The 27,379-nt window shown below is 46.1% G+C and overlaps 1 protein-coding gene across 2 annotated transcripts in view; it reads left to right on the top strand.

Annotated features, from left to right (window-relative positions):
• Positions 1-27,379, top strand: part of LOC126540408 (acetylcholinesterase-like) — a 181,305-nt gene that overhangs the window by 92,599 nt on the left and 61,327 nt on the right. The window lies entirely within an intron of this gene.

Below are 27,379 nucleotides of genomic sequence, written 5' to 3'. Positions count from 1 at the left end.
TTAAGCTAAACTGGTTAACCTCCCTGCTTTTCCTTCTCCACTTTTTCCTTCCTTCCTTCCTTCCTTCCTTCCTTCCTTACTACTCCTCACGGCTCAGCGCACTCGTGCGTAATAAACTTGGGAGTGTATTGACGGAGCACTTCACTTAAAAAGACGAGGGGGGGGGGGGGGCGTCATTACGTTATCATCTCGCGCCCTGCCACAAATGTAAGTGCCCGTATTCGCTGTCACTTCTGCACCTGACAATTGTCACTATAAGCGAGATGTTAACCAAGGCGCAGACTATACTATAGTGAACACTTACTCTCTCTACACTTCCTTATCTTTCTACCTTCCCCTCCCCGTTCCCAAGCGTATAGGGTAGCAAACGGGATTTTCCCTTCTGATTAACCTCCCTGCCTTTCTTTTTTTTCTATTTACTATAGAGGGTACGCACTGATATGAGCGAGGCCGCCTTATTGTTGTACATGGAACGCGGGAAAAAAACTAAGCGGTATTTCAGTTTCCTGTTTAAGATGGATACAGGACTTAGGACAACAATATGGTGACCCTGCCCCCCTCCTCCCAAGTGAAGTCACGTGAATACTCCCTATACTAAAGCAGCATTTTATGAAGCCTACCGATCGTTCTGAAGAATCCGGGCTAGGAACGTATATATGCTTCAACAGTAAACGCACTCACGAACACGCAATAGTCCGTACACTGAAAATCTCTTCGTAAGAACAGTCTCCAAAGGGTCGTTCTGACGCAATAATTCGCGAATGCGACAGGCTTATGACAAACGATTGAAAAGCGTTAAAAAAGCATTGTTGATACTTCCCGTGAAACTGTATTCGCGAGGAAGTTCGCGCGTTAAAGAAGTGTGTCAGAAGGGACTTCGGGCAATTGTACTGGGTGTTTTAATTTTTTAGACCATACAGAATTTTTAAAGATCCCCTATGGTAGATGGCGTAATTCTAGTCGTTGAGATTGATTACTCAAGGAGGTGAACATCACTTTCACGAGAAATCGAATGCGTAATCAACTAATTAACGAAAAATGCACTCATTAGCTTTCTTGTTAATTAACTTATGGCACATATTGCAATTTACGAATTAGCTGGTGAGTTAGTAAGGTGCAGTCACTTAAAGCAAGTTTTCAGGACCGCGCCACCCGTGACTGTGCATTCTTTGTTTATTTTCCAGGACCTTTAATGGGGGAAAGAGTGGACGTAAAAGATAACCGCCTGCGCATAAACGCTGACTATGCTTAACATACCCGTGGTTGATTAGTCAGTCGTGAGGCATGAATTGCTGAATAGACGGTTGTGCATCGCTCGAAAGAGTGGTATCTTGGCTATACGTATACATGAAATCGAATGCATTATCAACTAATCAACGAAATTTCGCTCGTTAGCTTTCTTCTTAATTGACTTATGGCACATCTTGCAATCTAAGAATTGTAGCCGATGAGTTAGCTAGGCGTGTCCACTTGCAGCGAATTTTCAAAATGGCACCAGTTTCGAGATATTCATTCCCAAAAATGTGCGACCAAATGCATGGGCGTTCCAGTTACTTTCGTGCTTTAAAGCATAAAACGGCGGTTTGTTGAAAAAATAAGTGGAACTGTAATGCGATTTTACCGCAAGTTTCACCACGCAGATAACACAAAACTCATGCGATCTTTATGGAAGCAGTTCCAAGAGGGCATGCCTCGCAAACATACCGGCTACATTTCGCGAATTGCAATACGTGCCGTAAAGTTGTTAACTAAAATTTTAACTAGTCGTTGTTTTTTTTTTTTCGTTAGTCGATTATGCATTTAGATTTCCTGTGCGAGCGTAATGTCCGCCGTTTCGAGCAATCCAGCTCTATAGGATTACAAGTACGCTATGCGCCAAACGTGATTTTTGAAAATTCCGCACGGTATTAAAAAAAAGATAAAAAGCTCCCCTTACAACATCAGCCAATAAAACAGAGTTCGTACCATTTATAAACAGTTGTAATGTGCATACAAAGTGAACGTTTCGCTAGTTAAGCCTCTGGATGCTTGCGACAACAGCCGCTACGAATGCGCCACAAGTGGACCAGATGGCCTCCACGCGTGGCCCTGGGGTTACATAGATCAGTGACGGGGTGTGTTTATTGTGGAGCGGCCGCATAATTCGTGCAACGACCTCCCTGTCTCGCCTTTCCTGGAAGCGGAGGGACGCAAGAGCTTTTGATAGCGGTTACAAGTCAGCGATATAGGCCGCCGACTGCTCATGGGGACCGCGCCGCCCGTGATTGTGCTTTCTTTCTTTCTTTTCCAGGACCATTAATACGGAAAATAGCGGCCGTAAAAGATAATCCTCTGCGCGTAAACGCGAACTATGCCTAACATATCCATGCTTGATTAGACAGCCACAAAGCGTACATTGCTAAATAGGCAGTTGTGCATCGCTCGAAAGAGTGACATCTTGCTTACGTACATGGTTATTAAGTATGTACAGTTTTCTTTGTCGTCAGATTATTTTTCTTATTTAACACTGCGGACACGTGGTCGAAGTAGGGAGAGCAACATATACATACAATGACAACAAGCGAGACAGTGAAGGAATGTACAATGAAAGAACAGAAAATTGTTCGCGCAAGCTTAGCACTCGCGTTCAGATAGACAATGCCGTATACTGTTATAGCACGGAAGAAAAAAAAAGTAAACTTGTATTGGTTCGGTACGTGCAAAATACCATATGAACGCGTCCCGTCTGCAGTGACATATGGGTCTAGTCAAAAGTGTCATATGCGTGCAGATTGATCGAGCGATATATTGATAGTATGAGATAGGCTTAAGGAAATTCCATGTCTGTATTTTCTCTTTCTTCTAAGCGCAAGTGGTTGGATGTTTTTAATTTTCGTTAATTCGGTGGGGAATTAAAGGTTTTAAAATTTTGGGAATATCAATCTAACATTTTTGTCTAGATTCTTTCAAGGTTATTTATGTTAGTTTTAGTGCAGGAACCACATACTATACGCACGCATATGGCAGCGTGGGTCTAACCATTAATGAGTATAGCATAACGTTTTTGCTTTGGTAGCGACTTGTGACTGTGTCTCGGAAGACGCAATTTCCCGAAGGCTGATAACATATGCAGTGCTAAATAGCGGGCACGTCCTGTGCTACCGGGGCTTAGAGGAGAGACGAGAACTAGGAGTCGGATTCCTGATTAATAAGAACATAGCTGGTAACATACAGGAATTCTATAGCATTAACGAGAGGGTGGCAGGTCTTGTTGTGAAACTTAATAAGAGGTACAAAATGAAGGTTGTACAGGTCTACGCCCCTACATCCAGTCATGATGACCAGGAAGTCGAAAGCTTCTATGAAGACGTGGAATCGGCGATGGGTAAAGTCAAAACAAAATACAGTATACTGATGGGCGACTTCAATGCCAAGGTAGGCAAGAAGCAGGCTGGAGACAAGGCAGTGGGGGAATATGGCATATGCACTAGGAATAGCAGGGGAGAGTTATTAGTAGAGTTTGCGGAACAGAATAATATGCGGATAATGAATACCTTCTTCCGCAAGCGAGATAGCCGAAAGTGGACGTGGAGGAGCCCGAACGGCGAGACTAGAAATGAAATAGACTTCATACTCTGCGCTAACCCTGGCATCATACCAGATGTGGACGTGCTCAGCAAGGTGCGCTGCAGTGACCATAGGATGGTAAGAACTCAAATTAGCCTAGACCTGAGGAGGGAACGGAAGCAACTGGTACATAAGAAGTCGATCAATGAGTTAGCGGTAAGAGGGAAAATAGAGGAATTCCAGATCAAGCTACAGAACAGGTATTCGGCTTTAACTCAGGAAGAGGACGTTAGTGTTGAAGCAATGAACGACAATCTTGTGGGCATCATTAAGGAGTGTGCAATAGAAGTCGGTGGTAACTCCGTTAGACAGGATACCAGTAAGCTATCGCAGGAGACGAAAGATCTGATCAAGAAACGCCAATGTATGAAAGCCTCTAACCCTACAGCTGGAATAGAACTGGCAGAACTTTCGAAGTTAATCAACAAGCGTAAGACAGCTGACATAAGGAAGTATAATATGAATAGAATTAAACATGCTCTCAGGAACGGAGGAAGCCTAAAAGCAGTGAATAAGTAACTAAGAATTGGCAAGAGTCAGATGTATGCGTTAAGAGACAAAGACGGCGATATCATTACTACAGGGGCGTAGCCAGGGGGGGGGGGGGGGGGGCTTATGGGGCTTCAGCCCCCCCCCCCCCCCCCCCCCCCCGAAAATTTTTCGTGCTGTCCATGCACCGCCGACAAAAGCAACCCCCGGCGCCGGAAATCATTCTGGATTTTGTCTAGAGCGTCTTTTTCACGCTCGAAGAGCCATTTCACCGCGAAAATTGCGAACTCAGGCTAAATTTTGCGGCAACGCCCATGCACTGGGAGTCACATAGCGCAAGCAGCCCCATCCGAGCACAAAGTTTCAAGGGTGTTTTCATGGCGAACGGGCTCGCCGCGGCATTTCGCGGAGGCCGCGGAATCTACACTCTATCATGGAATTAACGGAGCGCGTGGATATCAGTTCTGAAACTTTATGGGTATAAAGTTCTCATAAACATCTGATGTGAAAGGTACATTGACATTTCCAAACGTGTGCTTTAGATTTTCAATTGCTGAACTTTGTAAGTTTAATGCTCCCATAAATATTTGACGCCAAAGGTGCATTGACTTTTCCAAAGTCGCACATCGGGCCATGCAACGAGACAAGTCAAATCAACACGCTATCAGACAAGTTGACAAAGCCCGTAGCGAGGCCCGATGAGACGAAGCGTTGTGGTGGTTCATTCGTGCCGTCATGTCACATAAAAAAATATTTTTTTTTCACCTGCGCCAAAGCATCCAGTGAAGACACTAAAGCCAGCCAAGGCAACTACGTTCTTATTTAGTTTTTTCTACTTTGACTTTTAATCGCGAAGACACATTGAGCCTCTTCATTTTATTTTTTGTTCTCGCTCCCCTACCCGCGCGCTGCTAGAGCCAGCCAGAGCGCATGCGTTTTTCTCGTGTTGCCCCGACCAGCGCGCGGCGCACTTCGGTGCGCGTTCGGTCTTCTCTGGCCGAGTGTATTTTCGCCTGGCAGAGCTTTGGACGCTTTATAGCTAGCAGACGAGAAAAAGAAACAATGGTCGCTAGCCGCCATCACTGTGGGGACTCGACGGATTGCACCGCGTTCGCTTGAGCGCAACCTCTCCAGAAAGTCTTTTCTCGCCGGTGTAAGATGCCGAGCAGTATGCGCCTGGTTCTTGGTGGACCAAGCGTCTCGTGTTTTCTTCGATATTCCTTTAATAGCCATATCAGTTGCCCAAAGTAGGCATTCTATTGTGACCAACATACTTTGCGTTTTTTTTTTCATTACGGTGCCCCCGCACCACAAAACGAAAAAAGAAGCGTTGTTGCGGTGCAGCGAATTGTCGTACGGTGAAAGTGCTATTTTGTTATTTCTTTTGCGGAAATTAATGGGCCATGGGACGCTTAAGCTGCCGGATACTCTTATTATATTATTGCGATAGCAATTATATGGACACTCTAGGCGCATTCCTGCTGTCGCCGTCGCCATCATGTTCCGCATAAAGTCTAAGTGCGATAACATCGTAACCCCGCGCCGCAAGCTGTATGTGCGAGTGAAAGCGTGTGGGGGGTGGGGGGAAATGGGTGAGCCGACGATAGTGGCTCAGTCTTGTGGGCGCAAGGGAGAAAAGTGAGGAGCAAGCGCGCCGCCTTCCGTCGCGCGCGATACATCGGGGGGAGTGGATGGAATGGGGGCAGGATCTAGGATTGTGTGAATCTGTGATTGCGCAACATGTTTATTTGCCTTATTTGACGCATTATATACCGTGACTTTTTCTTAGATACGTAGATTTATTGGAGACTTACTTATACGTATGTTTAAATATCTTGTTGCGAGGTTTTGTGTATACGTGCAGTGAACTTCGTTTCCAGTGGCACTTTTTGCCCTTTATCAAGCTGTATCTTCGCATTTGTATATTCCATTGCTTCTTCGCATTTCTAATGTACCAGGGCGAGTCAAATGAAAGTGAGCCTACCCACCCTGCGCAATTATGGTTCTGTTCATTATCTGCAAGGCCTGCGCGTAGCACACAGGCATCTCTCATTTACAAAAGTGACACGCAGGTGTGAGGATAAATGTTCTTTAATGCTCTCATACACTGGGTTGAACATGGTTGCGTGCCGTAATGGACTCTCCAGAAGTTGAGCAGCGTGGTGCCGTCAGGTTTTGACAGCTGAAGGTGTTTCCCAAAAAGAAATTAGTCACCGTATGGCTGCCGTGTACATGGAACATTGCATTTCATTGGCCACTGTGAAGCGTTGGAACAAACGGTTCAAAGAAGGACGTGAAATTTGTAAAGACGACCCCAGACCGGGCCAAAGCCATCGTGCAATCACCCCTAACAAAATTGCAAAAGTTGATGAGCTGATTAGACAAGAACGGAGGATAAGCATCGATGAACTGGCAGAACGTGTGAACATCAGTCACGGTTTGGTTCACGCCATAATTCATGAACATCTCGGTTATCGGTTCTTGTGTGCGCAATGGATGCACAAGATTTTGAACCACCGCCAGAATACGGAGAAGATCAGTGCTGTGTTTACTCATCTGATCCGGTATCACAATAAAGGTGACGATTTCCGGTCTGCAATTGTGATCGGAGACGAACCATCATGCCACTACTAAGAGCCTGAAACACGACAGCAAAGCTTACAATGGAAACATTCAAATTCACCTTCCCCAAAGAAAGCAAAGACCGTCATTTCCACCAGTAAGGTGTTGTTGACTTTTATTTTTCGATCGTCGGGGGCCATTACTGATAGTATTTGCTAAATCTTGAGAAGCTATCAATTATTTCCGATATTGTGAAACGCCGGATCGGCTGCGTGTCGCAATCAAGAACAAACTACGTGGAAAATTGACGAATGGGGTCATCTTGTTCCACGACAATGCCCGTTCCCACGTCGCTGATGTGGTTAATACAAAACTGGCAAAGTTCAAGCGGGAAACGCTGCAACATCCGCCACACAGCTCAGACCTGTCGCCTTGCGACTTCCACATTTTGGGGCAACCGAAAAAACAGCTCAAGGGAACCAGATTCGTCTCGGACGATGTCGTGAAAGTCAGTTGCAGACGTTTTGAAGGAGCGACCCAAGGAGCTTTATGAGACAGGAATTGCGCGACTCTTTAGTCATCGGGACAAATGTCTAAATGCTCATGGGGGCTACTTTTAATTAAAGTATCCCGTTTGTTATATATTCGCATTAGCTCACTTTCATTTGACTCGCCCTCGTATATTCTGCAGAACTCATGCTTCTTATACGTGGTCTCTGTTGCGACTATAATTTCGGTGCAATTACTCACGATACACGACCGGTGACAGCTGCTGCTGCGTAATACACTGGAACAATTGGAAGCGTCATTGAGATTTTTCACTGGCTGTTGCATATGTACAAGAATGTAAACAAGGATCTTGAATGACAAAGTGTCATTAACATATTTGTCCTCAACTTGTTCATCTTATGGCCTTGACATTTTTCATATCAGTGGCATGCACTGCTTTGCTGGCTTCGAACTGATGTAGTTCTAAAGTTCGTGTGATATTATCTTTACTTATTAAATAGACAAAATACATGGAAGCATTGACATCAGTTATGTTGGGCACAATTTTTGGCTCATACGAGTATATTCTTCTATGAAAAAATACATATGTTACTTGTATTGACAGTGCGTAGCGTTCAACAATTCGTTTGCAGCATCTTTGGCAATGGCAGTGCAGTTATTATTTGTGTATTTGATCCCTAGGCAAATTGTTTAAGAGAAAGCTTTAGCTCGGGCCCAACTCCGACGTGGCCTATTCAGATACATGTAAAACGCAGAAACGGTTGTCTGAGATAACTCCAAAATCGCTTTTAATGAAATTTGTTGCATTTGAGAGAGTATGTTAAATTCTAGTGTCTGTTGGAAGCGGAATTTTGATTTAGGGCCTGAACTCTGTTTAAAATATTTAGAAAAATTCGAAAGTGCAAAAAAAATAGAAGCACGAAGTTTAAATAATAATAGCTATGCATCAAGAACAGATATCGCGTTTCTGTAAACGGCATCCATTACACCATTCAAAGCGGACAAATTCGATATGCAAATGTGTATCTTACGTGAATTGGTTATGTTATGTATACCATTCAAAGCGGACAAATTCGATATGTCAATGTGTATATTACGTGAATTGGTTATGTTATGTACAAGGGTTCTGCAAAAGCCATATTTCCATAATACTTAATTTTTTTTAGACTCATGTGTAACATATCAATTTTGTCCGCTGTAGATGTACTATTATGTGCAATTCACGGAATTGTGATATCAATTATCATTGCTGATTTACAGAGTTGTATACTTGTTTCGTTTTCTGAAAATTTTCGATTTTTGCCACTTTTCAATAAAATATTGGCGACCTAAATCGAAAATTCGAAACAAGCAGTCACTAGAATTTAAGCTTTTCTTTTAAATGCAACAAACCTCGTCAAATTCGGAGCAGTGGTTGCCGAGAAAAACGAATTCTCCTCATACATGTATTTAGATAGGAGCATCCGACCTAATGTTTCCTCTTAAGGAGGAGGTCCACCTGCAACGTGAGCCCCCCCCCCCCCCCCCCCCCCCCGAACAAAATTTCTGGCTACGCCACTGCATTACTGATATGTATGAGATAGTTCAAGTGGCTGAGGAGTTCTATAGAGATTTATACAGTACCAGTGGCACCCACGACTATAATGGAAGAGAGAATAGTCTAGAGGAATTCGAAATCCCACAGGTAACACCGGAAGAAGTAAAGAAAGCTTTGGGAGCTATGCAAAGGGGGAAGGCAGCTGGAGAGGATCAGGTAACAGGAGATTTGTTGAAGGATGGTGGGCAGATTGTTCTAGAGAAACTGGCCACCCTGTATACGCAATGCCTCATGACTTCGAGCGTACCGGAATCTTGGAAAAACGCTAACATAATCCTAATCCATAAGAAAGGGGACGCCAAAGACTTGAAAAATTATAGACCGATCAGTTTACTGTCCGTTGCCTACAAAGTATTTACTAAGGTAATTGCAAATAGAATCAGGAACACCTTAGACTTCCATCAACCAAAGGACCCGGCAGGATTCCGTAAAGGCTACTCAACAATAGACCAGATTCACACTATCAATCAGGTGATAGAAAAATGTGCGGAATATAACCAACCTTTATATATAGCAATCATTGATTACGAGAAAGCGTGTGATTCAGTCGAAACCTCAGCAGTCATGGAGGCATTGCGGAATCAGGGTGTAGACGAGCCGTATGTAAAAATACTGAAAGATATCTATAGCGGCTCCACAGCCACCGTAGTCCTCCATAAAGAAAGCAACAAAATCCCAATAAAGAAAGGCGTCAGGCAGGGAGATACGATCTCTCCGATGCTATTCACAGCGTGTTTACAGGAGGTATTCAGAGACCTGGATTGGGAAGAATTGGGGATAAGAGTTAATGGAGAATACCTTAGTAACTTGCGATTCGCTGATGATATTGCCTTGCTTAGTAACTCAGGGAACCAACTGCAATGCATGCTCACTGACCTGGAGAGGCAAAGCCGAAGGGTGGGTCTAAAAATTAATCTGCAGAAAACTAAAGTAATGTTTAACAGTCTCGGAAGGGAACAGCAGTTTACAATAGGTAGTGAGGCACTGGAAGTGGTAAGGGAATACATCTGCTTAGGGGAGGTAGTGACGGCGGATCCGGATCATGAGACGGAAGTAATCAGAAGAATGGGCTGGGGTGCGTTTGGCAGGCATTCTCAGATCATGAACAGCAGGTTGCCATTATCCCTCAAGAGAAAAGTTTATAACAGCTGTGTCTTACCAGTACTCACGTACGGGGCAGAAACCTGGAGGCTTACGAAAAGGGTTCTACTTAAATTGAGGACGACGCAACGAGCTATAGAAAGAAGAATGATAGGTGTAAAGTTAAGGGATAAGAAAAGAGCAGATTGGGTGAGGGAACAAACGCGAGTTAATGATATCTTAGTTGAAATCAAGAAAAAGAAATGGGCATGGGCAGGACACGTAATGAGGAGGGAAGATAACCGATGGTTATTAAGAGTTACGGAATGAATTCCAAGGGAAGGAAAGCGTAGCAGAGGGCGGCAGAAAGTTAGGCGGGCGGATGAGGTTAAGAAGTTTGCAGGGACAACATGGCCACAATTATTACATGACCGGGGTAGTTGGAGAAGTATGGGAGAGGCCTTTGCCCTGCAGTGGGCATAACCAGGCTGATGATGATGATGCTGATGATGATGGTGATGATGATGATGATGATGATAAACACATTATGTTTATACGAATATTCTACAAGAAGTTGTTGCAACGTGTTATTATTGCGATGTCATAAATGAAGTTATTTCATTGTGGGAGCACTATAGGAGCTCAAAACGGTCTGCGCTGTCCGTTCATTCCGCAAAGTCGTGTCTTCGTCATGCTACACCTCCTCACCGTTGGTGAATGACAAAACATTGCTTCCGGTGGCCGCAGGGGATTGAACGCTTTCGTAGGGAACGTTTGGGATTGAATGTTTTGTTGGGAAACGCTTAGCATTGAACTCTTTGGTGGGAAACAATAGGTATTCAACGCTTTGTTGGGGAACGCTGGGCATTGGACGCTGAGGATCGAACGCTATGTTTGGAAACGCTGGGGATTGAAACCTTTGCTGGGGAACGCAGAGTATTGAGCGCTGGGGATTGAACGCTTTGTTAGGGGACGCTGGGGATTAGACACCTTGTTGGGGGACGCTGGGGGTTGAACGCTTTGTTGGGGAATACTGGGCATTGAACGATTTTGGGGGAAGGTTGGAGATTGAACGTTTTGATGGGAAAGACTAGGGACTGAACATTTTGTTAAGAAATACTGGGCTATGAACGCTGGGGCATAATCGCTTTTTGGGGGGAAGGCTAGGGATTGAACGCTTCGTGACTGTGGCAAAGTGCTGTTGGGAGCCACGGATGTGCTAGTCACTGAGCTATCGCCCATCTTCCGCAGTTTCCAGTTTATGTGGGTTTTTGAAACGAGCGCGGTGCCGACTCGATGCGTAATTGAATAATTAATATAATTGCACTAATTATATTTTTGATAACTACTTTACGGCACATACTTTACGAATTTTAGCCCTTGAGTTCGCAAGGCGTATCCACTTGGAACGAATTCTCAGAACTACACGCATTTCGACATATTTATTTTCAATGGGTCCAACGAAATGCATTGGCGTTCCAGTTAATTCCGTGCTTCAACGCATAAGATGGTGTTTTCCTAAAAAGCAGCGAGTCTAACAGCAGAGCATTTTTGCTGAAAGTTCGACGCCGCATATCTCGAAACTGCTGCCGTCCTCAGAATTCGTTCAAAGTGTGTATGCCTTGCGAACTCACCAGCTACAATTCGTGGATTGAAATATGTTCCATGAATCAATTAATTAAAAAGTTAATTTGTGTATGTTAATTATTCAATTAGGCATTGGTTACTCGTGGAAGTTGTGGCCGCATTTCAGGAATGGCGGGGAAGTAGTTATCCGGGGTGCAGTTAAGAAAACCACCCTATATAAGCTACCGCAAGTGCTCGCACCACCGTACTTGCTCGTCCCACGGTTGTGTGGGCGAGTTCTAGGTAAACTGGCGAGTATAAAGGAAGGAAGCGTATCTAGCCTTACTTGACCTGGCCACCACTTGCTCAGCCCGACCACCGGCCTCTACGTGAGCGTCCGTCACAAAGCTAAACGGTATGGCCCCGTCGTTCAGAGCGTCACTGTTTGGAAGCTTAGCGGGACGGAGGAAAACAAGACAGCGCGCACTATGAACCAGGGGCCGAATTCACAAAGCTTTACGTTAGTGAGTGGTCTTTCCCATTTGCTATCTGCCTTTGCTATTAATGCGTGCAGCATCAGGCATGGCTAGAAATTGCTCTTACAAACAATTCTAACGTAATAATTTTTTTTGTGTGTGAATACGGACAGAAGGGCCGAATCCACAGTTGGGAGCACGCGCTGCTTGCCATTGGCCGGCCGCGTTCGCTAATGATATGTCCAACACCACGATTGGTTGACCCGTGCTCTGACGGCCAGTGCCAGATTATAAGTGCATTATTTTGTGAGTACGGATCCAAAACACTACAACTCCGGCAGCTTGCGAGCCATCCAACGCAATCTTCAGTTTTATGTCTCCAGATTTCTCGCTGTACGAGTCCGCATATGCTGCTAAACTTTTCCTTAAACAAGCTACCACGCTGAGCTTTCCCGGTACATCGATGGGCATAATCCAAGTATTCACCGATTACTGTTTAAGTGACCGTTCTTCATTCGCATTCGCCCTTTGCGCCGGGCTCCAACAAGGACGTTGCGACACAAGCAACGAAACGAACGATCCCTAATGGCCACGGCAGACAGCAAGCACCGCGCGCGACGTATCGCCGCCATCACTCATAAATATTTACCGGTAAGGACGCGAGCCTTGGACGACGGCGTATATACGCTTGGGACGCGCATCCGGCGAGCCTATTGTGAGCGCAGATGCATCCCCCCACGCCTCCTTTTCATTAAAGATTTCAGAGACCGGATTCGCGTGTTTACAACAACGCCGCTTCGTTCCTTCTATAGGGCGGGCGAGGTCCCGTCCAGAAATTGAGCACCCTCCGGCCGGTCTTCCAACACGCACAACGTCCGCCAAATACCGCTCGCGTAATGAAGCACCCCGCCATCCTTGCTGGCAGCAGCATCGTTTTCGCGTTCGCCGGCCCTTCTTGGAAGACGCAGTTTGCGTGAGGACGGGCTGAGCGTGGAGAAATTGCATCCTCCGCGGCGTCCACCCTTCGTGCGCGAAAAACTTCACATCGCCGTGAGTTCGGAGGCGGGTGAGGGGGAGGAGTGAGAGGGGCATGTGTGTTTACTCAGCCTGGCCGCGCAGCCCGGGTCTCGTCGCCTGTGCTCGCGACGGCGATGGTGGTATATCAAAGCCTCGAACTCTCGCGGCAGCGCTGAAAATCGCCCCACTATCCCCGCCTCCCCTCTCGCCGCTATGCTAAATGACCGCGATCGCAAAGAGTTGTGCTGCGCCATTTCAAACGCTCCGCGTCGCCCCTTCGACGACCGGCCGTATCGTAATTCACAACTGCCGTGCGCGCTTGCTTGCACGCGCGTGTATAGGCGGCCATATACGGCGGACCCGACCACTGCGGGAGCCAATTAACCTAATCGGGACCGCGCGGTTTAGGTGGACTCTGAAAGAGCCTGTGAAACTGTTTGCGATCTTACTACACTTGTGGAAGCGCCCAGAGAGAAATGATCAATAAACATCGAACAATTAGCGCTCGCACATTTATACGCCAGATAACGGCGATGTCTTGCACAGGAACTACACCCACAGGAAAGTGCCGAGTAAAGCCCTGTTCAGGACCAGGCCTCAACAGAAGCCGGACCGGTTTATTGTTTCTAGCTATATTTTCGTTAGCTATAGTCCTTCTTCGGTGAAACGAAACAAGCACTGTGGTTCACCTGGCTGTGCCTTCGCGAAAATAGGAGAGGGGGGAGAGGGTGACTAACTTCAATTGCGTTGTCTTTCTATTTTTCATTTCATTTCCTTTAATCATTTTTTACTCGGTACCTCTCGGTACCCGCGAGTTAGGACAAAAGGAGGCCTGGTCGCGGCCAGCAGCAGTGTTCATTTTACAAAATGCACAATTTTTTAAAAATTAAAAAAAGATGTAGTTAGTTCTGTTAGACAACAATTTCAAATTACACAATATTGTTTCTATTTACACAAGGACAAAACGTAGTTAATAGATAGTAACATTTCTCACATTTAGTAAGCATAGGGGCCGCACAGTGTGTAGACAAAATAAAATAAAGAACGAAAGGGGTGAAAGACACAATAATTTAATATGCGTGAGACTGCTGTACACTTCATTAACCATAACTAAGCTGGATGGTATATTTTACTGGATTCTGTACAGATTGAGAAGTGAACGAGTTTGGAATTTGAAATTTCGAGCAGTGGCGCCTTCTTTTTTTTTTCCTTTTCTTTCCTTTTTTTTTTCGTCTTTGCAAATAATATTTCGTCCAGTGGGCTCCGTCCGCTATAACATGTGCAAACAAACAGACAAACAAAAAGTAAGTGGAGACAAAACTGCGAAGAAAAATTGAGAAAATGAGAGGAAGGGGGAAACATGAAACTAAAGCAAGAAAAAAAAAGGAAAGAAAGTTCGACGCAATTTACCGTCTCGTTCAGTCATCTCGCATTACTCGAGTGATGATCGTCGTTATCATCGTCTAGCTTTGTGCGGCAATCAGTGAATCTAGCAATTACCTCGCTGTTCCTTCGTGTTCTGTTAATCTCGTCATCAGGTCACTTTTAAGCCATGTCATTTTGTTGTCTAATTCTGCAAGATAGATAGAGAGAGGGAAAGCGAGAAAGATGAAGGGACAGCAAGAAACTCAATGACGACCCATGCTTGGTCGGCTGCCCATAACGCGCCGGGGAGCCAAGCGGGTCAGACAGGTTGGGACAAAACTAGGCCAGAACTTTGCACCGCTAAGAATGCGATATAGTATATACTTAGGTTGGGATGCCCCCCCTCCCCCCCCCCCCCCATCTGCACGCGCGCGCGTCTCACGGGCCACATTACACACTCTCATTTTTCAAAGTTTCTGTACCTCCTGTCGGTTTCGCGATTTCGTGCACACTGTGACGCCGCTCGCGTACGCTCAACACACCTCGAGTTTTCTGTTAGATACCTCCAACACGGGTGAAGCCCGCCTATGACACCATGCAGAAATGCGTGACCGAACCCCTGTCGCCCAGCACAGCAGCCCAAGGATCTAACCATTAGGCCATCCTCCACACTTCCATTCTCCACGATCTTCCAAAGAGTGTCTTTATGCGCAAGTCATGCTCGCGTGGATATATATATATATATATATATATATATATATATATATATATATATATATATATATATATATATATATATATATATATATATATATATATATATATATATATATATATATATATATATATATATATATATATATATATATATATATATATATATATATATATTTGCCAGTGTGTGCTTGCTTCCGCGTCCACAGGTATAAACTGCATCCCCGTCTCTACCTTTGGTTCGTTGGACAAGTTTGAAAATATATCTCGCTGAACGCACTTGTATTTTCACGACACTTCTATTGACTGCGCACTATAGCCCTGCCTGCTGTAAGCTTCCATCCTGCTGCCCGCTTCACACTCGTTCTATTTAGGTGACGTCAGAAGCGAAAAATTTTTGCAAATAATTTCAGCTTACTTGAACGAGATGGCCCTACTACATAAAATCAAAATAGGAATGCAATGGCATTTCATATATTTGATGTTCTTTGATGTTACATGTCCTTAAAATCGGTCGCAGGGGCCGTCGCTTGCTAAAACCACGTGTCACGAATACACGTTATACCATTATCACATATCGCGGCATCAAATCCTCGGCCACGGCGGCCGCATTCCGATGGAGGCGAAAAAGATAAACTATGTATTTACAGTTGGGTTCACGTTAAAAAAACCCAGATGGTCAAAATTAATTCGGAGTCCCCCGCTACGGCGTGCCTTGTAATCAGAACGTGGTTTTGGCATGCAAAACCTCATAATTCAATTCTTTTTTTAATTATCGCATATATCTTTGTAACCGTTGCACGCACCTTACTTTGGTGTCATTGTGCAGAGCATTATGGGCCTTTCTTTTATGCGAAGCATACTAGCCGCACAACCACGCTCTTCCTTGCTTGCGCCGCGCGCGGCCGCGTAGCTACCATATGACGTCATAACAGCTGCAAAAGCGGAGGCTCAACTCGTGCGCTCGCTTGCGGCCGCGTAGCTACATAGCCGGGTCTCAGCTCGTGCGCTCGCCTGCGGTCGCACAGATGGTACTGCGGCCTAACTCCCGCTCCTCCCGCTAGGGCACTGACGTCACAACAGCTGCAAGCCGGGCTCAACTCTTGCAAGATGGACTGGGTGGGAATCGAACCAGAGTCTGCGGAGTGTTAGACGGAGACGCTACCACTGAGCCACGAGTACGATGCTTCAAAGCGGTACAAAAGCGCCTCTAGTGAATGCGGTGTTGCCTTAGAAACGAGCTGTTTCTAAGGCTCAGGCGTGCGTCGCTTGCTCAGGCGCACATTTCGTTGCCGCGCCGAACGCTGCGTTGCTCGACGCTCACCGCGTCCAATGCGGGGCGCGTAGTCGCTGCGCCGTAGCCCATTGTCTTACACCCCTTGGCGGGTCGACGGGAACGCTGTCGCGTTCCACTCTTGAAGGCGAAGCAGAGTAACGCATGAGTTGTTTCTTCGTCTAGCCGAACCAAATATAGCCAAGCAACAGCAGTTCACCAGGCTAAACAGTGGTTCAACAACTAAAATAAAGGCTAGTATGCTTCGCATCCTGGGCTTAACCTTAGCTAAGCCACAGCCATTTTTTTGTTTTACCTTATAGTGTCCAAGCACACTCTGCAGAACAAGCGGACCCACTGCGAATGTGGAGCGAGCACGATTGCAGAATTAGACCGTAAGGCCCCCGCCGGCTGTACATAGGTTAGGCAGGTAAGCATTTAGTGATGAGTTAGTAAGCGTAACTTGTGCGTTTGGTTACGTCATTTCTGCGCCTTAGTGTCCATGCATCGCCTACGGCGCGCACAAGACGTTTCATGCGCGCTACTGCGGCGGCGTCCCCTGATACAGCCTGCCCGACCTTCCTCTTTACTTTTTTAAGTTCACGTATAACACTACATATAACACACTATATGCAGAACTGTGGAACAGCCACGCTTATGCGGTGTTTCACGTGCGGGTAGCTGTTATGTGAAACATTCTTCCCCAGTGATATAACTGGAACCACGTTTAATAAGTACGTGGGACGTCGACCGACAACTTGAACTGGTGGACTGGGCGGAAAAGGCCAAGCAGGCCCAGGGCCTTACTTGAGCCCTAATCCTCAGCCACATCCCTCTTTACCCTTCCCCCTTTCAATAAAGTTTATCGCCACCACCATCCCACATATTTAAATATGGTTCCAGAATGCGCAGAAAATTTCCACCTATTGCTGCATCTTGAGTGGAACGAAATTAAAGGAGTAGCAGCCAGTGTCCTATAAGAACAAAGAATTCTTGGTTGGCTAAGCTCGCTGTATTGAGAGGAAGTGATCCTAGCTGAAGTTTTGCATGGGTCAACAGTGTCAAGAATCGTCAAGCAAGAGTTGGTTGCTCAAGCTCTCATTTCCAGAAACTAATCACTGGAAGAAGGATCTTTGTGAAACATGTGGAAGAAATTTTGTGCGAATTATCACGAAACTTCGCTGACGCAGCTTGAGAAGATATCCCGTGCTTTTAATTACAATATTCATTACGCGTAGCCGATGCGTCCAACCGCAGTGCTTAAAACAGTTGCTTAAGCGACAATATTTCACAGCTTCGTCGCTATCATTGATGCAGTGCAGAACAATCTTCAGGATAGCTTTAGTGCAGGACAATCCTACAAAAAAAGTAGAAAACGAAAGGAGGCGGTGTCAGATGTTTGCTCTTAATTTAGGGACAAGGGTTCATTTGCGACCCACGCCTTAATCAGTCACACTTATTTCCTCGTGCGCGCAACCCCGAAATCGCAGGATTGTATCACAACACTTAATTAAACATACCCTGGTAATCTTTATGGGAAGGTACGTATTCACAGTTACGGGTATTTAGCGAAGAGATAGGAGGAAGGTATAGATCGAATTTATTATGCAAACAGCTCGCTGTCCGAACCGTTTGGAGTATGTATATGCTAATTATGTGCTTCGAAAATAATTGCTAAATACTCGTCTTCGCCAAAATTTTATGCATTGTACAAGGTATGTATTTGCTTCCCCCCCTCCCTCCCGGTCTCCTCGGTTAACTATGGCATGACATGGCGCTTGTTTATACATTTGTATAGTGTAACATTACCAATTCCGGTTCACAGCACGAGGGCGGGTTTCGACGCTATTTGTGACAAGGTTGTTCTGGCGCACTGTTTCATATACCCAGCGAGTGCGCTCATCTGCGCGAAGTATTATACACTCTAAGAACCTTGTCGCTCTCTCTCTCTGTCCTAAATAAAGGAAGAGAAGCTGGAACACGCCATTTGCATGCGGCCTATTGTGCTCGGGCGCCACCGCAGGTCCATATATGGGCGGCTTCAAACGTGCCACGTGGTGCACACGCGTTCTTGCGGAACGCACGCAAAGGACAGGTGCGTGTCGTCGCAAAAGCTTCCGAGCCCGCTCGCGTGATTCCTGACTGTTCTAACAGCGCGTCAGCCCAAAGCTTTGGTCAGCCAGCGTTGTTGCTCATTCTTTTTTTTTTTTCGCGGTGCGAGAAACGCTTAGAACGTGAGAAGGTGACAGTGAAACGCGTTCAGAGATAAAAAGGTTTTGAGGAAGGCAGCGAGGACGGCAAGCGTGGAGGAGGTCGGGGCGCCCCGAGGCGTCGCCGGGCGCTTGCGACACGGCGGCAGTCATGCGGACTTCCTGTTGACATGGCCGGTTGGTCCCGAGCAATTATGCCGAGATGCTCGTCACCGCCGCCCACCCGATGGACCCGCGAGGGGGAGAAATAATGGGGTTATAAGCGCGTGACTGGCTGCGCGACACGAAACAGAGTTATAAAGCGAGCGCGAAAGAGCGCAGGAGAAAGGGAGAGTACGAAGCCACGTTATAAGCAAGTCATTAGACGGAGTCAACTCGCTTACACCGCGTGGGTTGTGCAATTAAGCGTTGAATGAGAGCGTGCTTCGGGCGGGATGGCGTCTACGTTGCGGTCTTGCGTGTTAGCGCTGCTATTCTCTTGTCTCCGATGGTGCCATGTAAAGGGTGGGTTATTTTCCTATTCTTTTTTCTTCCTTTAGCTGCGCCGAAATGTTAAAAAAAGTCGCCTGTGGCAGGGAGCACATTTGTAACCCTTGAACTAAATTACTTGTCGAGGCTGACATTACTTTCATCAGCAGTAAGATCCGTAAGTACATAAAAAAATTCTGATTACGTTTTCAGTAATTAGCTCACAGCACATATTGCAATTTACGAATTGTATACCTAGTGGGATTGCAAGGCACATTGACTCAGAACGGATTGTGAGAATAACACTGGTTTTGAGATATGCACTGTGAGACGTACTTGCGCTAAAAAAACACTTTGTTCCACTTACCCTTTAAACAGAATGCAGTTTTATTCATTGAAGCACAAAAGTAACTGGAAAGCCAATGCATTTCGTCGCACACTTTGAAAATTATTATATCGAAACTGGCGTCACCCCGACAATTCGTTCCCAGTGGATACGTCTTGCGAACTCACCGGCGTACAATTTGTAAATTGCAGTATGTGCCGAAGTAAATAATTAAGATAACTAGTGCAATTAAGCTAATACTCCAATTAAGTATTGTGATTTCTCGTAGAAGTAATGACCACGTCATCAAGTAATTTAGTTTTAGGGTTACAATTGTGCTGTCTGCCACGGCCGATATTTTTTCTTTAAATATGGTGTAGCTAAAAAGTAAGACCTGATATCCAGGTGTTAAGTAAAAGCCGTGTTCCTGGCAGGTAGAAGAAGAGTGTAGCAACAATACCTTGATTTGGGCGAGTTAATTCATCTTGACAGCGTCCATAAAACGCCCTAAAGACGAAGGCCAAAGGAACACATACGAAAGGAGCACATCGGCGCCCGTCCTGTTGTATGTGTTCATTGCGTCTTCGTTTTTGGTGCGTTTTATGAACACTGTCAAGAAGAATGTTTATTGCATAGCAGGCGTACAAGATTGCTGAGAGACCATTCGACAGCGGCATCCTATAGCTAAGGACGAAAAGAAAGGAATTGGGACATAATATGACCCCTGTCCGGAATGTCTTCTTATTACACAAGCGCAATATTGCGCACGCATAACTATTCCCAGAAACAGCCGATGCTGCTACCATGGAGTCCCAGATGGGACTGCACGTGCAGCATAAAACATTGCGGCAGAACCCATATCTCACGATAAATGCCGACGTTAAGGCGATTAGCAATGTAGCAGAGTGGCGACACAACGTAGTGCCACCGCGGAGACGTGTCATGCGTAAATGAGGCGCGTAGTAGCCGGGCTTCTCCCTCGCGCTTCCCTCTGGACACACTGGGCCATTGAGAGGGCGAAGCCGCGCGTGCTGCTTGGTCCAGTATACAGTCAGAGAAGTTTCTGAACGAATGCATATGACGTGAGTTCGATTGCGCCCAAGCACCAGATAAATCGTAATTGTGTGTGTGTGTGTGTGTGTGTGTGTGTGTGTGTGTGTGTGCGTGTGTGCGTGTGTGTGTGTGTGTGTGTGTGTGTGTGTGTGTGTGTGTGTGTGTGTGTGTGTGTGTGTGTGTGTGTGTGTGTGTGTGTGTGTGTGTGTTTTGCTATTGACGATCGGTGCATGTACACGCTGGCACATAACTAGTGACCCAAATGGGCGTCAAGAAAGGTTCACTAATGAGCGGCACATAAGCAGTGGCACGTGACCAGTAACGTAATTTGGCGTGATACAGGTTAAGTGATGAGCGGCACCTGCCCAATGACCCAATATCTTCCGGCGGTTAGTTTCGAACCCGGTTCGCCCAGCACAGCAGCCTGATGATTTTGTTTACCCGTTATACCGCATACTTGCCAGTGAAGCAAGTTGGCGGGGAAACGGTCACGGACGGACGGACGGACGGACGGACGGACGGACGGACGGACGGACGGACGGACAGACAGACAGACAGACAGACAGACAGACAGACAGACAGACAGACAGACAGACAGACAGACAGACAGACAGACAGACAGACAGACAGACAGATAGATAGATAGATAGATAGATAGGCGCTGAAAAGTGGGTGAAGTACTCTAAGGATGCTAATCGCATTAAAGACTGCACACGTGGTCTGTGATCAGCGCAATACGGTGCGACCGCCTCTAAATGTTTGCTGAACTCGCACGTGTACTCGTCGTGCATGCATTTCCTTTAGGTCTTCTTTCCTTTTGATCTCCTTTACGAGTCATCGCCTAATTTTCAGTAGTAACATGTGTGTGTGTGACTCCAACGGAACTGAACCGGCTCATCTGCCCAAGGGCAGCAAATCGGTTGCAATCCATCTCTGTCGCTTCTTATTTCCCTGTCACGCTGCTGCGAAACTTGGTGAAAGCGCCGCGCTCGGCGCAGGAAACCAAGTACATCCTGACACGTCATCCACGGCCTCTCTCTTACACGAGGCGCCGAGCCTTCACGTGCCGCTGCGTTTTGAAAGCTCATTCTGATGATGTATGGTACGCACTCGTCGTGTTCTGAATATAGCGCACCCATAGTAGCCGGCGCTCCTATAATAGGTCAGCCCCTCTGTTTTTCCGGTGTGTTCTGCGGGGAAACGCGTGTGCAAGGATTCGAAAAGTATTCGGTAGCCGGTTTTCCTCGCTCCTTTCTCCCCCCCACCTTTTTTTTTTTTTGTAATTCTGACGTGGCGAGTACGTGTTCGCGGACAGGTTCGCATGTTGATTCGCGCATAACAAAGAAGGGGCGGTGCTTCGCTACCCTCGCGTACGTGCTTGCTCGTATAGCTGAGCGTGGCCCAGCGTGAAAGGCGAAGCCCTTTGCTGCCGTCGGGCCGTACCGAACAGAGACCCGCCTGCCCGTCCGTCCGTCTCTGAATGCAGCCGACATATAGACTGAAGTTACAGTAATGATAAACGCTAAATCGCTTTAGGAAGAAGGTAAATAAAGCCGTGCTTTACCAGTACGGCATCGCGCCCGCCATGTGGAGGTAATGGGTTCGGCGCCTATCAGTGGCCTTTTCGCCAACTTTCATTTCCTTTTTCAGTGTTTCTACATTTTGATTTTTTTTTTTCTATGCCGATCCAACGTACACATTGGAATCCATGTGAAGCGAACCTTTCGTGAAGCAATTTATTTAATGCTTTAAACTAAATATGACGCGAATAGCTCTCTTTACCGTTATCATATGCAATCTGTAATGGCGTGCAATGTTTTTTGTTCACGGCCCACACCGTTCACAAGCTGTGCCGGAATGCAAACAGCAGTTTATGCGAATGAACACTGTGAGACGTTGACGCTGTCATGTCACGAGGAGGAAGGCAATGTTCGTAAAAGAAAGAACTGTGAGGAGAGGTGTACGCAGAGAGAAGTACGAGGCGAAAGGCAGAGGTATAAGGAGGTATATTCGCTTCTTTCGTATACCAGTGTCTGTCGCTAATGGAAATTGCAGCGAGCGCATGTGCTCTTGCGTGGCGGTACCAGACACCAGTGCGAACAGAGGCGGCCCAGGGCGGCAAGCGATGTAGGTAAGCGCGGATGTTGAACTTCAACACAAACACGCTGTCACACTTGTTCTGCCGTAATTCCATCGCATTCATACCGTTGTGGTCGTTCTTCCATCGTTGTCACACCGTCGCAATCGTTCCGCCGTCTTCAGTCTATCACCATCACCGCTCGCGGGCGCTATAACGTAAAACTATTCTAAACTTTTATATTCCAATTCTGCAATCAGCCCTCCGCGATTGGTCAAAAACTTTTTTGGACCACCCCCACTTTGCCTGTGTGCCATGCGACGTCACGAAAACCGCGATAGCTCCCCATCTGATATGACGTGCACATACTGATTATGCATGATTTGACCGAACGAAAGGAAAACAGTTATTTCTGTTTCGACGCCTTTTCGCCATTAGCCCTCGGCTATTGGTCAAAAGTTTTCGCGCTGCACCCACTTCACCTGCCTGTCACGCGACGTCACAAAACTGCAAAAAATTTCCGCGTCAAAATGACGTGTACGAGGTAAAGATGCATTAATATGCCGAAGAAAACTGAATTTTGTTCTGAATAGCCGCAGGCTGCCCCGTTCCGAAAGGACTAAAATATGGCTGCCACCGATCGCTCAGGCACTGGCTTCTCGCACCTGCCGGAGAGCATCGGTTTATTTGCGTATAATAAAGCTTTTTGCGTGGCCGTGTAACGTTTTCGAGCACTTTCGGCACGTTGACGACCTCGTTTTGCCAACTCTTCTTTGCTGAGGATCCGTTTTAGCGTCATTCTTAAGCTCCCGTTGCATGCCGCCGTGATTTCCGACCAGCCACCTCAGGCTAAGTAAGGGAAAGAGGACCAGTCGCAGACGCCGGCCCCATCCTCCTCATCCGGTTATCGATTTTCAGTGCAGTGGCTCGGCCCCATCGAATCCCTCTCCACTTGAGCGTGCTCCTCGCCTCTTGTCAGCCAATTAGACAAGACAAGCCGCTCAGTGTAGGCAATGTTATTCGTTTTAAAGCAAACAAAAGTGACCTCCTATAAACGAGGAAAGTGTTTGATTGGTCTGTTTAGACAACCCTGTGGGTCACCGCCCGATGCTTGCGTCGGCGGTTACGCAAATTTGACATCATGAGATTGGAATAAAAACACATTGGAATAGTTTTACGTTATAGGGCCCCTCATTTCGTCGTCATCACGCCGCTCTCGTCACGCCATCGTCATGATTCCGTGGTCGTCGTTCCATCATTGCCATGTTGTCGTCGCCGTCTTCGTGCATTCGTGGTGCACACCGTCGTCGCCATTCCAGTATTGTCGTCCCATTGTCGTCGCGCAATTGTTGACCGTCGTCGTTATACCATCGTCGTCACTCGAACATTCGTCGTGCCATTTTTCGTCATTGCCGTCGTCGCGCCGTTGTCACCATATCCGTCGTCGTTGTCGCAGCGTTGTCGTTCCATTGTCGCAATGCCGTCGTCCTCATATCGTCGTCGTCGTTCCATCGTCATCGTGCCATTGATGTCATTGTGTCGTTGTCAAGCTGTCGTCGCCGTGATCGTATTCGGAGGTTCTGGAGCCACAAATTAATGTTGAGCCCGGCGTTTCCCGGTGAGGAGGTGTCCAATTTGGTCGTCTGTTCTATACTTGCACATTATGTAAGGTAAAGAGATAACTTTAAAAAAGAACTATTGCTAAACAAGAACAACGTAGGTATAGATAGGGTTAAATGAGCTATACAAGGAGAGTTTGAAAGCAGTACTTCCACCGGATACTGCACTTAATGAACACTTCCGTGCAAAACATAAATTTGCCTTAAAAATAAATAAATAAATAAATAATCAAAATAAGACGGACACTTTTGCACACAGAAACAAGGAATAGCTCTCTTCGCAGACACCAACGAAACCTCCGCTTAAACCTATTCCTATAGTGCGTTTGGGGTACGCCAGCTTTTATACCTTATTTTTGTGTGCACGGGGCCCATCGTTGTAGTTAGCTCCGCATGTCATCTGCATGCGGTAAATGACACCTCGTTGCAATACACCCTACATACTTTTTTTTTTCTGTGTTTAATTCCACAGCTCATTCTTTCTTTACGCCCTGGTCTGGTCATCTTGCGAAGACTCCTTAACTTGTTTGGGGCTTAATATGTGACACTGATATTACCGCATACCGCAATATTTCTTTTCTTTTTTTTTTTGGCGTGGAGGGGGGGAGGGTTGTGCGAAAGATGGTGAATGTGATAAATCACAGATAAACCTTTGTTATCTGTATTGTAACATGCTGACAGAGTGCATGCCTATTTTTTTACAGCGGAACTGTTATACGCTAGGTTCTGGCGGTTTGTGTGCGTAGGCAAAAAGAAAGATGGCGGCCTCCCCAGAGCTAAAAGCGCTAAAGCATAAGACAAAAGAATATCGCCGCGTATGCCCCAGTTGCGTTTAGTCGCGAGAAGTATGAAAACGTATTGCGATAAAAAATTAATAAAAAGAAGTAAAGCCGGAAGAGACACTGTTTAGTATGGATTGCGGTTTGACGTCACGGGGCTCTATAGGCAAACCACCTAACCTTATCTCAGTAACCTTCCACCCGTGCAATGGGCTAGGCGGCGTTCGGTGAGTACCGCGGAAGAACAGCGCGCCTACGAACAGCGTCGTGAACAGAAGCGGGGATGTGCGCTGCGACGGCGGTTGGCACCTAATACGAACGAACATCGTGCCGCAAATGCCAAGCGTATGCACCTTTTGTTGGATCACCCTTACCGACTACACTCCCATCGTAATTGTGCGCGATTTCAACATAGACGTGTCTCGGCCAGACGGAAAGTGGTTCGCGGCGTTTCTCGTGGGACGGTTTGGCATTCAGTATTACACAAACATCAGTTTGCCCACGAGACATCATCCGTCGTGTATAGACCTCATATTGGCCAAGAACCCTTCCACTGTCGCCACAGAGCCACTGGCCGTATATCATAGGGATCATAAAGCGATAGTCACCTTGGTGACCAAATAATAAATAAAAAAAGCAAACAAAAGAAGGTTAAAAAATTTAAAAAAAGCATTGAGTGTGCAATTTAATAAAACAACACAAAAAGCCCTGATCAAGAAAACGAAATTCATTGTGATGTGTCTTTTATTTTCAATCAACGTATTTATTATCAACATATTTATCACCATATACACAGCTCCACTAGTTATCCACCTTCAAAGAGCGGTATGGCTCTGAATTTTTTTTATTGAATCTGCTTAAGCAGTCCTTCCGCCACCGACACCAAGATAATATTTGGGTACCCGGAACCACAAAGGCGTTTCGCTTGTTGCCTAAAACTTAGGCTTACCAGATGTTGGCACGATTTCTTCAAAGTATTAGCAAGGCGTACTCTATTATAATGTTCCTCTTGACGTGTCTACAGAGTGTGCTGAGCGGAATGGGAGCGAAGTAGGATGCTACAACCGCTATGTCTGATGGTCAAGTAAAAGAAACTGCAAGTCTAAAAATCAGAGGACGTCGTCACAGGGCATTTCAAAAGTAATGTCGAGCCGCCTCAGACACTCTGTCACTACGCGTCGGGCCCCAGCGCGTCCCTGCTGAAAACACTTGAGCGTGCAGCCAGGAAAAGTCAACGAGTCATTGGCTCTTTAATTGATAAGCTCACCGATCAACTGACGGCAACTTCAGTTGCTGCACCTTCGTCGCGAAAGACCACAAGACAGCGACCACTAATCTTCCAAGAGCGTTGGCTTTGGGGCAGCCACTCGCTCACTCTCTCATTCAAGCAAACTCAACTCCAGTTGACATCTAAGCCTCACGTAGATGTCCCTACGTATACTCTGTCTCATAAGCTGTGTTGAGTAGAACTAGGGCTGCGAGCCATGCGAACGCGGGCGCTTGCGCGAGGAAAAGAAACTCAGCTCACAGTCGACACCTACGTAAAACGAAGCATTTTTGGCGTGATTGACTCGTGAACCATGTGTGCGTGTGTATATGAAGTGTGGTTTCGAGGTATAAAAATCAGTATTAATTAAAGAGCAGCATGTTATACGAAGAAATTATTTTGTTTGCAGTGAACTACAGAGAGGGTGGATATTATATACACATAGTTACATGCAGTGCATCATACATATATTCATTTGTTTAAATTTTCAGTGGTGTCCACAGTGTCGTTTTGCACTCGCGGCGTTTTCGATGCGTCGATTTCGTCTAGTGCAACAGCTTATCGAAACGCGCCACGCGTCTCAAAGCGCTGGCATACCCGCGAGAAAGGATGCTCTACGCTGCTTGTCGAAGCACGCGTTCGTGGCGTCGACAATATCAGGCGTGTATGCTAGAGTGTTCGAATACTGCCGTCGGACAATCTTAATAATGGTTATTTAATTACCTATAACTAGGTACTTTGTTGAAAATGATGAGGCAGTTGCGGAAAGTCGGCGTTTGTGAAACATTGCACCTGTGAATCTATATATCGCTTGCTTACGCAATTTACTGCAAAGACAGCAATTAGACCGCACACACTGAACTTTGCCTATATATTATATATTACCCCATAACGCGTCCCTTATTTTCGGCAAGTATAAAACAAGGTATACCTTGTTCAGTTCACCGAGGACACCAGCGAAACCAACTACGAACGTCGTATAATCGTTGGAAAATAGGGAAAAAACGAGGGTTCAGTTATTATTTGCACCGCTTCTAATTAGGCCGTGGACGTGAAAATTTTGTCCCAAGTTGCACTTAGCATAGCCTCCATTTCCGGTATACATAAACAAGCCGCAACCTATAGTTATGTTGGGGACATTTGGAAGCATATGGTATAGCAGACGTAGGCCACATTGTAAGAGTAGAATTAAAATTGTGTTTACAAAAAGCTGGATTTCAGCTTAGGTAGACTTCAGCTCCGGTCGAAGCAACCCAGTTTGACCTGGCTACCTTTCCTGTAAATAAAATTTGGAGGACGCTTAAGTTAAGCTTCGCCTTTAAGAGT

Source organism: Dermacentor andersoni, chromosome 2, assembly GCF_023375885.2.
Source record: "Dermacentor andersoni chromosome 2, qqDerAnde1_hic_scaffold, whole genome shotgun sequence".
Lineage (NCBI taxonomy): Eukaryota > Metazoa > Arthropoda > Arachnida > Ixodida > Ixodidae > Dermacentor > Dermacentor andersoni.
This window is presented reverse-complemented; position numbering and strand designations above follow the sequence as displayed.